A 20,241-nucleotide genomic window follows, 5' to 3' on the forward strand; every position below is an offset into this window, starting at 1 on the left:
TTTTTTTTTTTTACATTTTGTTGTAGCCTAGATGAAATTCTACAGAGTAAATTATCTTTCTGGACTGTAATTTATACACAATTTGTTTCATAACATTTTCTAAATCCACCCAATGTAACAACATTATCGCTACTTTTTTACGTGTCTCTCACTTGCATTTGCTCATATTTTCTGATCCTCCTTCTGTTCTGTAATTTGGGTTTGGTCAAATACTGCCTTTTCAGTCTCTTGTTAAACATTTTCATGGCAGCATGTTCTTCATGAGAGAGAGAGACTAGTGAGCATGTCCAAGGTTGCATCTACTCCCTGAAACACTTCAATTGCTATTCCATCAAATCCTGGAGCCTTATTTTTTTGCCAATGCCTTCAGAACAGCTTAGACTTCTTCCTTCAGTACTTTTGGTTCTTGATCATATATTACTTCCTGAAATGGTTCTTGGCTGAACAATTCTTTTTGGTATAGCGACACTGCGTATCCTTTCTCATCTTCTTTTAATTCTTCCTGAATCATTCAAGATTTTGACCACAGAATCTTTTAGCGTTTTAGCTCAAGGTTTAAATTTGTTCTTTAGGGTTGGTTTGTTGTTTTTTTTTTCAGCCTGAGAAATGCCAAACACATTCTTACCTTTTAGTTTGATCCAAACCCTAATATTTTCTTTTTTTAAAATTTTATTAATTTTGATGAACATTTACAGAGATTTTGGATTTCCATTCGTTCATTGTGCACTATCCATACATTTTCAATCTAAATGCAGAACAGATCATTCAGGAGGCTGGATTTTATGAAAAATAACGTTGCTTCAGGATTGGAGGAAGACTCATCAACAATCTGTGTTATGCAGATGACAAAACCGTGCATGCTAAAACTGAAGAGGACAGGAGGTGTTTCCTGCAGAAGGTCAAGAAGGTCTTCAATATTGAAGCTCAACATCAAGAAGACAAAGATTCTCACCACTGGGCCAATTGGCAGCTTCATAATGGATGGAGAAGAGATTGAGATTGTTGATAATTTCAGGTTGCTTGGTTTCACAATCAACACCCTTGGCACCAGCAGCCAGGAAATCAAAAGATGAATTGCATAGGGAAGGTCTGCTGTCAGGGACCTCTCTGGAGTACTGAAAAGCAACAGTGTCAGTCTGGACTAAGCTATGCCTGATCCAGGTTATAGCCTTCACAATTACTTGCAATGCATCAGAGAGCTGAACAATAACTAAGGATGACAGAAGAAGGATCAATGCCTTTGAGTTTTTGTGGAGAGTGCTGGAGAAAAGTATTGAATGTACCATGGACGGCCAGGAGAACAAACAGGTCTGACCTGGAGAGGGTGAAACCAGGCTGCTCCCTGCAGGCAATAATTTTGAAAGTCCATCTCACATAGTTTGGGCATGTGGCCAGGAGGGACCAATCCTTGGAGAAGGACATCATGCTTGGAAGGGTGAAGGGACAGTGCACGAGAATAAGACTCAGGATAAAATGAATTGACTCAGTGACTCTAGAAATGGGATTAGGTCTATCAGAGTTGGTGAGATTGGATCATGATTAGGCAAGTTTCAGAGCTAATGTACATAGGGTCGCTATGAGTTGTAGGTGACTCAATGACACGTAACAACAACAGTATATTATAAAAATATATTGTATCATTTTGATAAATTTCGATAGTTATAGAAAGGCTGCAGGCCTTTTGTTCATAGGGTCACTATGAGCCATTGCTCGACTTGAAATCAATCAATAAGAACAACACATTGTAACATAATATATAATAATGACTGGGGGGCTGGCTGAGAGCAGAGGAGCTGAGCGGCTGTATGAAAGTGGCTCAAGATGAATGTTGGAGGACTTGGATTTCAGCTAAAAGATAGCATCCCAGTAACTGAACTATTAGCCAGTGGCCCTTTTGAAAACCACGGTCATTTTAGGAAAGGTTTTTCTTGTGTTAAAATGAACTTTTGCCCAGTCATCCTCTTGAGTTGTCAGAAAAAAAAATGTCCAGCTCAACCAAGATAAAATGAACTTTTCCGCGCTGAGGAACATCCAGGGTCTGTTTGCCCCCCTGAAGCTGCAGATGGAGTTCAAGGCCGTTGCAGCAGGTTCAGTGTCTCCCATTTCTTCCAAGTTCAAGCCTCTCACCTGATATTTTGAGGGGAAATGATGAGCCCATTGGATTTGAAGATATTCTTAATGATCCTTCCCAAAGTGAAGTCATGGGCGAGCCGCACTCGATGGTAGGTACAAGCAGGGTTTGCTGTAGAGCGGCGCTGGCAGCACACCCGAAGGCTGCAGGGCGTCCCGAGCTGTCTGCTTGGCTGTGTGCAACATTAAAAGTTCTGACACACGAGACGTCTGTCTTAATGGTGTCTGTGACCGTGTGAAATTATTTGCGTGTTTCGTTTATGGCGTGTGATAACTGACAGCATCAAGGGGTGATGGTTATCAAACTCCTAGTTTGTATTAAAACTATAGCCTTCCATATCTGTGAGAACATGTTGCTAATGGGTATCATAAAACTGCCCACAGGTTCCACTTAAACCCATTTCTAGGTATTCTATTTGTTTAGATATGAGTAACTGATATCTTTATTTTGAGTCTATAACCTTTACAGTAACAGCTTTCAGACTAAATATTTGTAATGGATTTCCATGGCAACATTCACATAAAATGCAGAATACAGTGTCTTCTCAGCATAGCCCAGGAAAACACCTTTATTGGCAGTAACTCAGAATCTTTAATTTCTTCAGACCAGAAAGGATAAATACACCGTTTAAAACCTTTCCTTTACTTCTTTGAGGTGAAAACAAAAACAACCAGCAGACACAGGTTAAGCTTTTAAGCTTCATAGATTCAGTATCAATATGTGTTTGGAGCCCTGGTAGCATAGTGTTGAGCTATTAAGCAGGTCAGTGGTTCAGACCCACAGCTCTTGTTCAGGAATAAGGTGAGATGATTGTTCCCATTAAGGTTTGCAGCCTTGGAGACCCTGGGAAGGGTAACCAGGAGTCATACGGATTTCACACTAGTAGATTTCATTTTTAAAATGTATCAAATGCATTTAAAACATTTTAATATTTCTTTAATACTGCTATGTAACTTGGCAAAATTCAACCTTTGTCCTCTTGTTAAATTTTTAATAATAGAATGTTTACACACTTCTGTTACCCAAAAGAAATTTCCATAGTATAATCATTTCTCAAAATGTGTTTTCACTGCAATTCTTCCTCATAAGATATTCTTTATGAACTGAGTATACAAAAATTAAAACTTTTTTTTAAAAAAAGAAAAAAATAAGTATGACTGAATGCAAACAATTTAATAAGGTTTTAATATCAACTATTAGCTATACATTATTTCCTATGTATTACTTAACTTCTCAAATCTATCATTGCTTTTGTTATGTTAAGTGCCTTCAAGTCAACTGTGGCTTATAGCAACACTATGAAAAACAGATCTGGACCTATTCTTATAATTTTTGATATTGGAATTGATAGCTGAAGACCACTGTTATAGACACTGTAACAATATATTATTCCTCTCTTTCTCTCACTCTCCACCTTTCCCAGCATGATGTCTTTTTTCCAAGGACTGGCCCTTCCTGACACATTCTCTAAGTGAGATAAAGTTTCTTCATTTTTTAACTCCGTTGTCCGTTCTTTTGGCAGTTCGTGGGATATTTAATATTTTTCTCCAATATATCAATTCAAAGGGATCATAATTTTTTTGCCATCCTAATTCATTGTTCAAATATTAGATGCTTTGTTGTTGTTGTTGTTGTTAGGTGCCATTGAGTAAGACTCATAGTGACGCTACCAACAAAAAAAGCTGAACCCTCTTTTATCCTGCGCCCTCCTCACACTTCCTGACACACAAGATCCCACTGCAGCAATCACCATGTCAATTCACCTGGTTGAGGGTCTTCCTCAAGACATATCCATTTGTTCTCCTAGCCACCCATGGAACGTTCAGTGCTTTTCTCCAATACCACAACTCAAAGGCGTCAATTCTTCCTCTGTCATCTTCATATCTGTCATATTCATTGTCCAGCTCTCAGATACATAGCAAGTGATTGGAAAGGCTATAGCCTGAATCAGACACACCATAGTCCTCAAACTGACATCATTATTGGAGAGATCCTTAACTGCAGATATTCCCAGAGCAATGCATCTCCTTATTTCCTGACTGCTGGTACCAAAGGTGTTAATTGTGGATCCAAGCAAGATGAAGCTGCTGACAGTTTCAATCTCTCCTCCATCCATCGTGATGTTGTCTATCAATCCAGTGGTAAGAATCTTCGTTTTCTTGACATTGAGATGCAATCCATACTAAAGGTTTCTTTCCTTGATCTTCTGCAACAAGTGCTTCAATTCCGCCTCACTTTCAGCAAGCAAGGTTGTGTCATCTGCATAACACAGGTTATTGGTGGGTCTCCCTCCAATCCTGATGCCACATTCCTCATCATATAGTCCAGGTTCTCAGATAATTTGTTCAGCACACAGATTGAATAGGTATGGAGAGAGAATACAACCCTGACACACTTCCTTCTCAATTTTAAACCATGCAATATTTCCCTGTTGTTTTGTTTTGTTTTGTTTTGTTTTGTTTTTTCATACAGCAGCCTCCTGGTTCAGGTATTGGTTCCTCATGAACACAGTCAAGTGCTCTGGGACTCCCATTCTTCTCAATGTCATCCACAAATTGTTAAGATCCACACAGTCAGATGCTTTTGTATAGTCAATAAAGCACAAATAGACATTCTTCTGATATTCCTTACTTTCAGCCAGAATCCATCTGATATCCCTGGTGCAAGGGCCTAAGTCCTGCTTGATCTTCTGGCAGTTCCTTACCTATGTACTGTTCTAGCTGTTTTTAATGACCTACAGCAGTATTTTGTTTGCATGTGATATTAATGATATTGTTCAACAGTTTCCACATTCAGCTGGATCGCCTTTCTTGGGAATGGGAACAAATATGGACCTCCTCCATTTCGTTGGCCAGACAGCTTTCCTCCAAATTTCCTGGCTTAGACTGGTGAGCTCATTTAAGTCTGCATCTGTTAATTGAAAAAAAAATCAGTTGTTATCTTAGGAGGCACTTTAAAATGCTATGGCTTGGATCACACACACACAACTTAGTCTCTAAACTGTTATCTTTGCTCTTTAGCACTTACTTTAAAGTAGTCTCAAATTTTCCTAATGCAAGTCTTTTGATTTCTGGACTTTTTTTTTTACATTTTTACCATGCATGTTGACTGTAGATCTAAGTAAAATAACTCATTGACAACTTCAATCTTTTCTCCATCTATCATGATGATGCCTATTGGTCCAGTTGTTATTGTTAATGTGCCATTGAGTCAAGTATGACTCATAATGACCCTATGAACAACAGACCTGAACCCTGTCCTAGTCTATGTCATCCTCATAATTTCTGACATACTTGAGCCCAATGCTGCTGTCATTGTGTCAATCCATCTGGTTGAGAGCTTTCCTCTCTTTCGCTAACCGTCCACATTTCCAAGCATGATGTGTGTTTCCAAGGAATGGCCTGTCCAAACAACATGTCCAAACTATATAATATGAAGCTTCACCACCTTTGTCTCTAAGGAACATTCTCGCTGCACCTTCTCCAAGACTTAACTGTTTGTTCTTTTCTCAGTCAATGGCATATTCCACACGCTTTTCTTATACCATCAACTCAAAGGCATCAATTTTTCTCCTGTCATCTTGGTTCTTTGTCCAGCTCTTAGAAGTTATCAAGTAATTGAAAAGACCATAGCCTGTATCAAATACATATTCTCCAAACTTGACATCATTGCTTCTCAGCAATTTTGAGAAGTTGCTAATAGCAAACAGTCCCAATGCAATATGTCTTTTGATTTCTTGAGTGTTGGAGCAAAGGATATTGACTGTGGATCCAAGCAAGGTGAAATTATTGACAATTTCAATTTTTTCCTCTTTTATAATGTTGCCTATTGGCCCAGTGCTGGAGATTTTTGTATTCTTCACACTGAGATGTAATCCATATTGAAGGTTGTAGTCTTTGATCTTCTGCAGCAAGTGCTTTAAGTCTTCCTCACTTTGAGAAAGAAAGGTTGTGTCATCTGCATAGTCTATGTTATTCCAGTCTTCTTCCTATCCTGATGCCTCATTTATTTTGTCACAGAGTAGAGCTTCTGAAATTATTTGCTCAGCATAAAAATTGAATAAGTATGAAGAAGGAACACATCCTTAATGAAGAGTTCAATTGATTTTCAATCAAGCAGTATTCCCTTGCTCTGTTTGGACAACAGCTTCTTGATCTAGGTGTAGGTTTTGTAGGGGCATGATTTAATTCCCATTCTTCACTGTTAACAATGGTTTATTTAGACCAACACAGTTAAATTACTTTGCACAGCCATAAAACACAGACATACATTCTTTTGGTATTCTCTGCTTTCTCCCAAGATCCATCAGACATGAGAAATTATATCTTTGGTGCCATGACCTCTTCTAAAAGCAGCTTGAACCTCTGGCAGTTGTCTGTCAATTGGTCCAGTGGTGAGATCTTTTGTTTTCTTCATGTTAAGACATAATTCAAATTGAAACTTGTAGTCTTTGATCTTCTGCAGTATGTGCCTCAACTCCTCTTCATTTCTGCAAGCAAGTTAAGTCTTCTGTGTAATGCAGGTTGTTGATGAGTCTTTCTCCGGTCCTGATGTCACACTCTTCTTCAAAAGATCCAACTTCTTGAATTATTCTCTCAGTATATGGATTGGGTAGGTATGGAGTAAGGATACAGCCTGGATGCATCTCTTTCCTGATTTTAGACCATGCAATGTTCCCTCCTTGTTCTGTTTGAATAACCACTTCTTAGTCTAGACTTAGATTTTCAATGAGACCAATTAATTGCACTGGGGTTCACATTTTTTCTCAAACTTAGCTGTAATGTCTGTAATTTACACAGTCAAAAGCTTTTGCAGAGTCAATAAAACACAAGTAAAAAATCGTTCTTGTATTCTCTGCTTTAGGAGCGGCATCCACTTCCAAAATGGCTTGCCTCCGGAAACTATGTACGAACAGTGCTCAGGCTGTTCGTTCATAGGGTCGCTATGAGTCGTCTATGACTTGACGGCATAAAACAACAATAACAATGATGACGACCAAGAGAGAGCTACGTTGGCCTAGTCGAAGGAAGCTGTGCTACCAAGCCGAAGGTGGGTGATTGTCATCTGTGGCCCTTGGCCAAGTTCAAATTGTCTTCCTGTCAAACATTCTTCTAGGTGGTATAGCACTGGTCTGTGTGTTGCTATACAGAAGTAACTCGTGGTTGCTATGATGTTGAAACCTGTGACAGTGATGTGCCAATCGTGGTAACGGGTACCCATGGTGGACAGTGTTGGCTGGAGCTTCCCGACTAAATCAAGCCTGGAAGCAGGAGCGGTATCCACTTCCGAAATGGCTTACCTCCAGAAACTCTATGTACGAACAATGCTCAGGCTGTTTGTTCATAACGTCGCTATGAGTCGTCTAAGACTCGACGGCATTAAACAACAACAACGACAACATTCTCTGCTTTCAGCCAAGATCCATGTGACATCAAAAAGAATATCCCTTCTGCCATGGACACAGAAATAAAGCGAGGACATGAGGAAATGAATTCTGAAAATGAGGAAGGCTGAGGCAGAGGTCCTCTCACAGCTTAGGCCTATGGAAAAGCCCCTTTCTCAGTCTCCCTACAGTTTTTATTTAGGTTAAGCCAATAATAATAAGAAAATTCTATCTCCAGAGACTTTATTTTCCCTATATTTAAATGTTGCCAACATTACATTGGGTAAGTTTAATCTTTAAACTAAGATAAAAGTTCAGACATGGCATCCCCTGTGGTGGGAGGCTGGGAGGAAACTTCTTTTTGCAGAGGGCATCCAGTTTCTCCTCCAGGGGGTTGGGCAGAACTTTCTCTTTGCAGATGGTGTTCAGTCCTACCTGGACTCTAATCTCAGCTGCGGCCCTGCTATCAATATGCCAAGCTATCCACATTTCCCTTCTGTTGTTTAGGCATCACTTAGTCATCAAGGTAAATACAGCTTCTCTACCTTTTTCCATTACTCTTTTTTCTTTGCATTCTCCATCCTTGACATAAAAAACACAAAAATAAGATTTATAAGACAAAACATGACTACAGAAGAACATCCAAAAATTTTAACGTCATCAAAGGGATTGTTGTTGTTGTTGTTGTTGTTAAGTGCCATCAAGTTGCAGGCGACTCATAGCGACCCTATGAAGGAGAGTCCTTAATGCATGGGTGTCTCTCATCCTCTCTCCAGTTTCATAGGGTTTCCGGAGGCAAGCTATTAGGGAAGTGGATGCCACTCCTCCTTCCACGCTTGTTTTAATCAGAGAGTTCCACCCCAGTCTCTGGCCTAATTGGTTAAGCAGCCATTAACGCATTTGACACATCAGTGTCAGTGTTCAGACTCACAGCAACCACAAGTTACCGCAGTATGGCAACTTGTACACCAGGGCTATACAACCTAGAGGAATGTCAAAGGGATTAAGATGAGAAATTCCTTCACTTATTTCTTCCAGAAAATCAGTATTACTAAATTTTCTCAGTTGTTCATTAAAGTATCATGAATTTTGGCTTGAAACTTTAATATCTCATTGGTTAAATTACGATGATTCATCAATTATTTGTGAACTTTATCTCGATACCATTCAGTATTATTTCATACAACAGGGCTCACAAAATTGAGTAGTCACATTTTAAGCTCCATTGTCTCTAAGTTAGTGATATGATCACCTATCATAACTACTGGCTGTTCTAAATTAATTAATCAAGAATTGATTTCAGAATCTATTTGACTTTGAGATGACCATAATTTTTCAGAATCACTAAGCCATTGTTAGACATAATCTACTGTTTGAACTCTTTGATGCAGAGTAATTCCAGCAGTAGCTGCTGTAGCCATTATGGCTATGACCCAGAAAACAGCAACAGTTAATGTTCCAGTAAACCTCTTGCTTCTTTTTAATAACTGATTCACAAGATGCTCCAAAAGTTTCATCTCAGGAGATGACTGCCATTTAGGATCCAAATTAACAGGAAGCAATAATCCAACTCTAGATCTTAATATAAAAATACTCTCATTAGGTGGTAGAGAAATAGAATTTAAACAAGTATACAGAGAACATTTATCACAAGTCAAAGTTAAATTATCCATCTCCCATTTAGTAACTCCCTTTAGGAAAACGTAGGATAATGGGATACAAAGTTGAATATGTCACGTCTCATTTTTCTTAAAACTTAAGTATGTGATATTGTTTGTGTTATTGTGAGAATAATTCCCAATCCAGATCCTCATATATTTTAGGGCATTACCAATTTTCCATAAATGTTTTTGATAAAGAAAATGCTGAAAATAAGGATATGGTTCTACTATACGAGCCCCATGCCAAGAGATGGTATTTTGGGCTCTTGTAGTTGTAATTGTGCCATTGCCTTCTCTGTACCATCTTTATTCTGTCCTTTCTGGCAAGCGGAGCCTACAGGACTCTATTCTATGGCACTTCCATAGGAGATATCAACCAGAACTATCCCTTTTTCTCCTCTACACTGCACCCATTAGATCCATTCTCCTGCAGATGACAAAGTAGGCATATGACACAGAGGAATATCAGGATGATGTGTGAGAGTCTCACTAACTTTTCCTTGAGATCCATAACCTTGAAATGTATAATAATGAGGAGTATTATTTCTATCAATTTTATAAATCCAAGCTTGTGCTACTAATTTTAAACAATGGCTCTCACAGGAAATTCTCCCATACCAATGCAAACATTTTCCCAATTCATGCCTTCTTAATTTGGTTTGAGAGGTCTTCTACTACCATGAGGACCAGAGAGCCACTGACTGTCATTATTATAGATCAGAATAACATTATCTATCCAATGAACCATTTTAAGCAGTGGTGGGTGTGGAATATATGCCCAGTAACTATGATTTTCTGCCTTGCCTATTACCTGGCTTAATACAGTGAACATACCTAAAAATAAATTTTCATGGGACATCTGTTGCCCTGTATTCTTAATCACTTTTCCCCCTTCCTTTGTCAGCTTCTTTATCTGGCTTTACATAGGAGTCTCCATTTTCCTGGTCTCCTGTAGTAGTCTCCTCTTTGGTTCTTTCTCTATGATTATCAGACTCATCCATTCGACAATTCTATCTTCATCGAAGTATGGCCTCTTTTGGCTTTCCTTAGTGGAGAAAGATTAAAAGCAAAAGATCCAGGCACAAGGTATGAATAGGCATATCACTAAAGAAGAAATTCAGACAGCCAACAAACACATGAAGAAATGTTCAAAATCCCTAGCTATTGTCGTTGTTGTTAAGTGTTGTTGAGTCTCCTGCAATCCATAGCGATCCTATGTACAACAGCTCTGAAGCCTGCCCTGTCCTGCCAGTCTCACTGACTCTGACATAATTACTGTATCAATCCATCTTATCCAGGGTCTTAAAAAAACGCAAATCAAAGCAACAATGAGTTATCCAACTCCGACAACAATAGCAAAGTTCAACAGGATAGTAAACAACAAATGCTGGCAAGGATGCAGACAAATTGGAACTTTCATGAACTGTTGGTGAGATTTTAAAATGGTATAACCACAATGGAAGGCAGTCTGGTAGTTTCTGAGAAAGCTGAATATAGAAATAACATCTGATCCAGCTATTCCCCTACTAGTAATATACCCTAAAAGAAACCAGAGTTGTATCACAAACAGATGTATCCACCCGCATGTTTATTGCAGCATTATTCACAATAGCAAAGAGATAGAAATAGCCCAAGTGCTTACCAATAATGAATGGATAGAGAAGCTATGGTAGATTCACACAATGGAGTATTTACAATGCATTTAGAAACAACACAGAACTTGCAAAACGCAATACAACATGGATGAGTCTCAAGGACACTAAGTTGAGTGAAATAGCTCAGTCACTAAAGGACAAATACTGTTCAAGATGACGGTTATAAAAACAGGAGAGTTACATGAAGAGGATGGTGGACAGAACAGCAAAAGAACAAATGGATAATGAACACTGCATTGAAATAGATGAAAAGGTCAGTGTGAAATGAATGGCTGATTAGACATTAAAGGCTTGCAATTAGAAATCTTAAAGAGGACATATATTTCACCATTTGGACTGAAGAAGAGGTGAGGGCATGGAGTGGAAAATACGTAAGAATGAGTGAATGAAAACCTAAGTTTTTTTCCATTTTCATTCAAATCAGTTTTAAAAAAAGTATTGACAAGAAGATGGACCATTTGGAACTTGTCATACATTGCTTGTGAAGAGGTATAATCACCTTTGGAAAAGTTTGTTTTGTTCTATAAAAATTCAATTTCAATGTATGTTATTGTTGTTGATAAACACCATCAAGTCAGAACTGACCCATAGCTCCAGCAGGTTTTCTGAGGCAGTAAATTGCACAAGAGCTTATCTATCTTTCTCCTGTTGGAGCAGCTGCTGGATTTGAAACAACTGCCTTTGGGTTGGCAGTGTGTCTCCTTACTACTAGGCCATGAGAACATACTGTATAGTTTTTTTTGCCAATTGCTAAACAGTGCAAAGATATTTCTTTGACCATTTTAACTCCATTTACCCCTGTCTTTGTACTGTTCTTATCATTTATTTTTATTCCCTGTATACTTTAAATTCCAAAGTCCTGACTCTCTGTGTGCATGGACGTGTGTACACACACACACACACACACACACACACACACTTCTTCCAGTTTTAGTTGGAGATGTGTTGTATAACAAACTTCTATTGTGGGAAATAACCCATTTAAAATGTGATTAATACATCATAATTTGTTGACTATTGTGCCTAAAGATAGCATTTGTTTTATTCTTACAATACAGTCACTTGATAAAAGACTTTTGTATTTTCACTAGCAGTGGACTTTAAATCCCTTTTATTTAGGTCAGAGATTGGGAAAGCAGAGATTGGGTCAAATAAGGTCTGACTTTAAAAATAAAATTTTAGTGGAAAAGCTTTTATCCGGAGAAGGATGGGCAATCTTCTCCCGTGGGATTAACTGCCTCTGAAAACCCGCTGGAGGGTCAGCTATGGGTTGGTTCCAACTCAATAGTACTCAACAACAACAGTGGGCAAACAGCCATGTCCATGTGTTACATATCGCTTATAATTTTTTTTCTTCCTACAAAGAGACTATAACCTCCAACTCTTTGCCATCAAGCCAATTCTGACTCATGGTGACCCTCCATTGGACAGTCAAGGCTATAAATCATAAGGGACGGAGACTGCCCATCTTGCTCCCGTGGCGATGCCGGTGGATTCAAATCATGGGTGAAGCACAACCTGCTAGCAGCACAACTCACTACTGACTGTGCTACCAGTGCTCCAAAGAGAAACCATGGGACCTAGAAACCAAATATCTTTTATATCTGGTCCTTTATAGGAAAATAAACTAGCTAACCCTGATTTAACTGCTAGAATTCATCATTTTTCCCATTTTGGAAAGGAATTATTTCGTCCATTACTATTTCTGTGGTCTTGTTGCATCCACTATCTATATTCCAATTCCTTCTGAATATCATCTATCATTTAGTATTTCCTAATTCAGTTCTAATTACTTGTCTCCTCAAAATGAAATTGTTATGTTTTATATGAGTTATTTGTATGTTAAGGTATTCCCGTGCTTTATAGTATATCTTCCTAGAACTTGGTTCATTCCTTAGAGTTTACATTTCCTTTCATTGTGTTATGCATTGTAGTTAATCCATATTTATTAAATTAATGGAATAATTAATTGACTCTGTTAGAAAATTTAGAATGTCCTTTATTACTCTATACTCTGAACATAGTTGGGTATTAGAAATGATGCATAATCTTTCCAAAACATTTCACTGCACTGTCACTTGAAGCCAATTCACCACCATCTCCACTGTTCTGCTTCCTTCTGGGCTGCACACTATGCCCATAGAATCCAACTTATCCTCCGTATCAGTCTCCTACTCTTACTGGACAATTCATTGTCTAGTTCTGTTACTCAATTACACATGCCTACTTCCAATCACCTCCTTTTTCATGTTCCAAGATGTACTTAACCTGTTTTCTTTCTTTTTTTTATGAGTTCATCTTTTAGTTCAAGAGTTAAGATGCTGTAAATAAAATTCTGCTCTGCTATATATTTATAGCCAGCTCACGTCTCTATCCTCCTTTCTATTCTAAAGTCACAGAAGGAGAAAAGAATATAAAAGTTTGACAACTTTTACTTTGTTCCTTTATTTTACTGCACAAAGACTCAAAGCTCTGAGAGAAACGTACAGATAACTTATTTCAGATGACAGTGACTCAGAAAACCTAGAGGTGTTTCAGGTAAAGAGAACAAGTTAAAGGCCCACAATGTACATTAGAAACTAAACGAAGAGCATCTCCAGTCAATTCTTCCTGCACTCCCTTTGTTTAGCAGTGAGAGATAGATATTTAATATTTAGTGTCTCAAAATTGGTTCTTTAGAACACAGGAGTGTATCACGTGAGGTGTTCTTTGTTGATCTTATTGGTGTAAAGTCAACGATCACTCATAGAACCCTATGAAAAAGAAATCTAAACCTTACCTTATCCTGCACCTCATCATGATCTCTGTCATGCTCAAACCCATTGTTGTAGTTGCTGTGTCAATCTATCATGTTGAGAATCTTCCTCTTGTTTGCTGATCATTGACCTTTCCCAGTACAATATCTCTCTCCAGGGACTAGTCACTTCTGAAAATATGTCCAAAGTAAGTGAGATTAAGTTTCATCAGCCTTGAATAAGGAGAATTCTAGTTGCACTTTTCTCAAGACAGATTTGTTTGTTCTTTTGGCACTCCATTCAATATAGTCAATATTTTCACCACCACCACAATTAAAAATAATCAGTTATTCTGTCTTCCTTATTCAGATGCATAGGAAGCAACTGAAATTCTATGGCTTGGCTTAGGTGTAGTTGAGTCTTCAAACTGACCTCCTTGCTTCTTAGAACTTTGTAGAAGTCCCTGACAGCAGATTTCCCAAATGTAACACACCCTGTAGGCCATGGTCTTTGCAATTACTTGTTATGCATCAGAGAGTTGGACAATGACTAGGGAAGATAGAAGAATTGATGCCTATGGGCTGGGGTGCTGGAGAAAAGTATTCAATGTACCCTGGACTGCCAAGAAAACAGATTCATCCTGGAAAGCATTAAACCAGGCTACTCCTTGGAGGCAAGGATTCTGGGGCTTTGTCTGACATACTTTGGACATGTTGTAAAGAGACAGGTCCTTGGAGAGGGACATCATGCTTGGTAAGGTGGAGGGACAGTGCAGGAGGGGAAGACCCTCTATGAGGTGGATTGATTCAGTGACTGGGGTAATTGGGATGGGTGTGTCAGAGGCCATGCGATTGGCACAGGATAGAGCAGGGTTTAGGGCTGTTGTACATAGGGTTGCTATGAGTCCCAAACGACTCAACAGCACATAACAACAACAACAACACACCCTGTCACCCCCACCCATCTATTCATTTGCCATATGGTGATGATTTGCATGTTGCTCTGATGCTGGAAACTATGCTACCAGTTATTTCAGTCACCCTTGGTGGACAGGTTTCAGTGCAGCTTCCATCTAAGATAAACTAAGAAGCAGAACTGGCCACTTCTAAAATAATAGGCCTTTGAAAACTTTATGTATAATGGAAATGTCCATAGATTGAATGGAATCTTCTTTTTTTAATTAATATTTCATATTTTTCAATATTTAATCATTCATAATCATTATGTTTCAGGCATGTACATTGCATTTTATATAGTCTTTCATTTATATTACATTTTGTTCATTTATATTGTGGGAGTTTTTCACCCTTACAGTTATCTTACTAGTAACTACTTTCATCAAAGTGTGTAAGCTAGCTACTTCATGTCTCGTGCTATAACTTCCACCTTTCCGATAGCCAGTTGCTGATTTGCCCATCCCTGTCAAACCAGTACTCAGAGAGAACATGCATCTCCCTTTTAGAGAAGGATCCTCTGTTCAATTTGGAAACATTGAACATCTGCATCTACAAGCAAAGTCCAATCCAGAGCAAGCCATCAGCTTGCAGCAATCTACCCTCACTCACAGCACAGATCATCTCTTTACCTTGATGGGTTCTCATCAACTCATTTCCAGCAGTTCATGGCCAGGTTCAGAAGGACATGCAAGTTTAGAAGCCCACACTTTTCCCTGCATTCCAGATCTGTTGGTCTCCTCACTCGCCCCACATCTAGCCAAGTCAAGTCAACAAGCCAAAGACCTCACAACTCCCTACTCCTCAAGCCAACAACCCTTTCTTGCTCATCCACACGTCAGTGTATACTCAGTTCAGCACTGAAGGGATGCATCCAAGCTCAATCTGATTCTCCATTGCTGCATTCCTCTCATTTTCACTCCTGTGGATCCAAGTGATGGTTATGAGTGAGCATGCTCCAACCTCAAGTCTTAGAAGTGGGCTCTGACATACACCAACTTTAACCTGCCTCAGAAGCTGAACAACTTGTTCTAGTTTTAAAAAGACAATCTGTTCCTTTCCTTTTTTCTTTTTCCCTCTCTCCATTCCTGTTTGCCTTTCTTTTGACTGTAAACTCTTCAATCAAAAGTCCAATATGAGTCCACAAATCTATTCAAAAGCAAATCTACTCAGAGTACTCAGTGTGACTCCATCTTTCCCCTCACCCAAGCTCTACCATTAGTGCATTCCACATTCCGCCCCTAGCCTAGTTTTGGCTGCTGACAATGAGATTCTGTAATGATTGTTTCCACAGAGGGAGTCAATCTGATTCCTAGGCAGTCCATCAGGTGTGGTGCACTGGTAAAGTCATTGTTTGTGGTTTTAAAAAAAGATATTTACAGCAAATAAATCATTGAACCTATAAAAGTTGATCATTCTATTTCCAGCCTCAGTTCTGTCACCAAGTCCATGCTTTCGATTACCATTCCTTTGTCATTGTTTTCAACTGGGGCATTCCAGGCACCAACTACCATCAAAAAAATCTTGATTGCGTTTTTGGTCAATTTCAGACTGCAAGGTTTGGTAAAAGTTTTCCATTTCCTCCTCTTTGACTCTAGCTGTAGAAGTGTATATTTGAATAATAGTCATATTAACAGGTCTTCCTTGCATGCTTATGGATAATATCCTATCACAACATTGTATTTCAGGATAGACCTTGAAATTGTCTTTTTAACTGTGATTGCAACACTCATTTTCTTCTGGTTTTCATTCCCAGCATAGTATACCATGTGATTGTTTGCTTCGAAGTCGCTAAAGCTAGTCCATTTGTAATATCTCCATTCCTAGAATGTTGATGTTCGTGCATTCCATTCCATTTTCCACAGCTTCTAGTTTCTAACACTTATGCTTCATACATTTTATGTTCTAATCATTAAAGTGTGGAAGGAGGAGTGGTGTCCACTTCCATAATAGCTTGCCTCCGGAAACCCTATGAACCAGGAGAGAGGATGAAAGGCACCCAAGCGTCGAGGACTCTCCTTCATAGGGTCGCTATGAGTCGCCTGCGACTCGATGGCACTTCACAACAACAACAATCATTAAAGGATGTTTGCCACTATTTTAACTCACTTTGATTGACTTTCAGTCTGGGCTGTACCTCTAATATTACAACTATCCATGTTCCTTTCTTGTTCATAAGATTTTCAGAGGCCTCCTATTTAAGAAGAAGATGACCAATCCTGCTCCCTAGTTTGTCTTAATCTAGGAGCTCTACTAAAATCTGTCCATCACGAGTGACTCTTGTGGTATTTAACACACCAATGGCATAGCTTTTAGCATCACAGCAACACTCAAGTTACTTCAGTACAACAAGCTGACAGAAAAATACTGTACTAATTAAAACAATGTATTCCCCAAATACAACAAATTGACAATTTAGTGTTGTATCTCTAATAGCAAATCAGGCATATGAATATTATGTTACTAAAGAGGGACATCATGCTTCGAAAGTTATAGGTTAGTGAAAGATAGGAAGACCCTCCACCAGATGTATTAACATAGTAACTACTGCAATGGGCTCTAGTGTGTCAGGAAGTGTGAGTATGGCACAGGCAGGACAGGACAGGGTTCAGATCTGTTGTTCATAATCACTATAAATTGTGCTCAACTCAACAGCACCTAACAACAGCAACAAGCCCCAATACCACTACCAGATTCTACTTTTAAGAAGCTTATCTTCAGAGCAGATCTTCCCTTTCAGTACTTCAGATCAAGTTCTGGCCAAAGATAGAATTATATGCTTTCCAAATTACAATATACACTGTTAATTTACATTGTACATTTTTTCACCCCTCTGCCTTTTCTAATCAATTTGCATATAACAACCCTTACACATTGAGTTTTGTTGTACATTTTTTTCATCCTCCTCTACATTTTTAATCTATTTGCATATAACTACCCTTAACCTTTGTGCTTTATCAATACACATTGTGTCCAACAAAATCCCTCATACATAATGTACTTCAGTTAACTAGTATCAGGATCGGAGGAAGATTCATCAATAATCTTAATTATGCAGATGAAACAACTTTGCTTGCTGAAAGTGAAGAAGGCTTGAAACACTACAGAAGGTTAAACACTGCAGTCTTCAATATGGATTACTGCAGCCTTTAATATAGTTTGTTTCAGCCTTCGATAGGGATTGAATTTCAACATCAAGAAAACAAAGATCCTCCCTACTGGACAAATAAGCAATATTATGATGGATGGAGAAAGGATTGAGAACGTCAATGATAGTTTTCCCCTTTTTTCTGTCCTCTACCCCTACTCCCCTTCCCTTTTTGGACATTAATATGCATCTTATTAGTTATCTTTCTATTCTTACAATAATACACAGTATTTGCTCTTATGAGATTGAGATAATTCATTTAATATAATGCTTTTTATGACTTTGGAGATCAACTATTAACTTCTTGACAGACTATTATATGTTACCTCTAAAAATAAGTTGGTAGATGCTGAAAGAACTCTTAAGTTTAGTTTGAATAAGGGAGACACTCTTTTGAGCAAGACCACAAAGCATATCTCTGGATAGTGGTTAAAAATCCAGCTGGTAACTTAATAGAATAAAAGTCTAATAGTCTACTTCTTTAAAGATTAGAGCCTCGAAAACTAATAGAGCAGTTTGACTGTGTAACACATGGGGTCATCATGAGTCAGAATCAACTGGAAGACAATGCGTAGGACTTTTGTCAAGCTATAGTTGTCCCATTATTACTTTACATTGAAATACTGTTGCACTCTCAAATCAAATGCTTGACTGTCCTAAAAATTTTATTTCAGAAACACAACATTAGCAACAAAGAATCTGGTGGTATATTAGTCCTTAATGAGTTGTGTTTCTATGATGTCAGTCATTAGGAACTGGGAAAGAAAAAAAAAGATAGAAATTAGCCTATTGCGAATCACGTGTTTCTAGTAGAAACCATAGGAAGGAGAAGTGGCATCCACTTCCATAATAGCTTGCCTCTGGAAACCCTATGAACCTGGAGAGAGGATGAAAAGCACTGAAGCGTTGAGAACTCTCCTTCATAGGGTCACCGAGTCCCCTACAACTCGACGGCACTTCACAACAACAACAACAACAGTAGACACCAACTCAAAGGGAATGAATTGTAAGGATTTTTATAAAATTTTGTTTCTCTTAATCATTTTTATTTTGTTTGATTTTATATTATTTTAGATAGTACTCAGTACTCAAAAAGAAAACAAATTACAATAATATCCTCCTGGGACCCTGATTTTGAGTTTTTCCTTTTCCACTCCTCTTATCTCTTTGTTACAGTAAGTAGTCCTGTCTGGTTTGTCAATGTATTTACATTTCCTCTCTAGGTAAGATTATTAATCACTTGGTTACCAAAGAGGAATATCACTTGGAACAATTTTTTGCTGAACTCATTGTTTGTTTTTTAAACCTGATTCTCATCTCCAATACACTGAAGAAGTGCATGACTATGTGCATGATTAGCAGATACATTCTACAGATTTCCCCAATAACATGTAAACAATATGACACACATTTAAGAAGCAATCATTCCAGTCCAGAAACCTCTAGGAAGACACTCACAATGCACAAAGAAACCTGGGGACATCTGGTAAGAAATGGGTGACATGGAAAGTTATCAGTTACTAAAATAGTTTGTGTTAGGCTGAATTTTTCAAAAACCATTTCCATGCCTGTTATTTTACTACTGGCAGTGAAAATGGAAATGGCTTCTTCTCAGAAACCTGAAATACTGTTGTAAAGGATTGTCCAGCTGCAGAACTAGTAAGGCATAAAATTGCATCCACATGCATTTTTTTGCCTTGTCTTTTCTCTTTTTCCAATTTGTCCTCCAATTTAACACAGGGTGAGAAAGGAAGCTCGAATGTGATTATTCAGCATAATCTTGGCAGTCAATTCTTGATGATCCACTAATCTCATTCCTATGAATTTATTCTGGAAAAAATTATTTAACAGAAAGCAAGTGCTAATGCTAAGCACAGAGAGTCAATATCATAATAACTGAAACAGAGCAAGTAGAGTAGAGATATTTATTTATAAAGCAAATGAAAACTTACTATACAAATTAAAATTTAATTACAATTTTAAAACAGAGATATAGAAATATTGTTCATATTAAGTGTAAATGCAGAATACAAAATACATACATTTAAAGTTTCAAATAAATCATATCTATGGATAAGCTGCTAAAGGTGAATTTGTGTTTTATAAAACTCATCACCATTCGAACTTGTCCATCTTACTCTTTTGTTTCTATTTCCATTCATTCATTATTGCACTTTTCTCCCCTCCCAACCCTCCCCCCAGTATACTACCATCTTGTAAAAGTAAAACAAAAATTCTTTCATTGCTTTACAAACCCTCCCCCAGGTCCACTCCACCATGTAGCCTTCGCTCTAGACTCCTGTCATGACAAAAATACCTAATCATATATCCCTTTTAAACAGTTTTCTCCCTCATCTGCTTCAATGCTGTATACATTATTGAACCCATTGTTCTCAGTCTCTTCCCAACCCCAAGGTCAGTCCTGTTTTATAACAGTGGCACTATGCAGTATTTGTCCTTTTGTGACTGAGATACTTCACTCAACATAATGTCCTCCAGGGTCACCTATTTTCAATAATATTGCACGAGTTCCTTGTTTTTCAATGCAGTGTAGTATTCCATTGTGTGAATATAC

The 20,241-nt window shown here is 38.1% G+C and overlaps 1 pseudogene; it reads left to right on the forward strand.

Annotated features, from left to right (window-relative positions):
• Nucleotides 1-1,821: 1,821 nt before the first annotated feature.
• On the forward strand, nt 1,822-2,369 carry LOC102861398 (annotated as a pseudogene).
• Nucleotides 2,370-20,241: the final 17,872 nt, after the last annotated feature.

Source organism: Elephantulus edwardii, unplaced genomic scaffold (genome assembly GCF_000299155.1).
Source record: "Elephantulus edwardii isolate Elephantulus edwardi_28Jun2011 unplaced genomic scaffold, EleEdw1.0 scaffold00019, whole genome shotgun sequence".
In the NCBI taxonomy this organism is placed as follows: domain Eukaryota; kingdom Metazoa; phylum Chordata; class Mammalia; order Macroscelidea; family Macroscelididae; genus Elephantulus; species Elephantulus edwardii.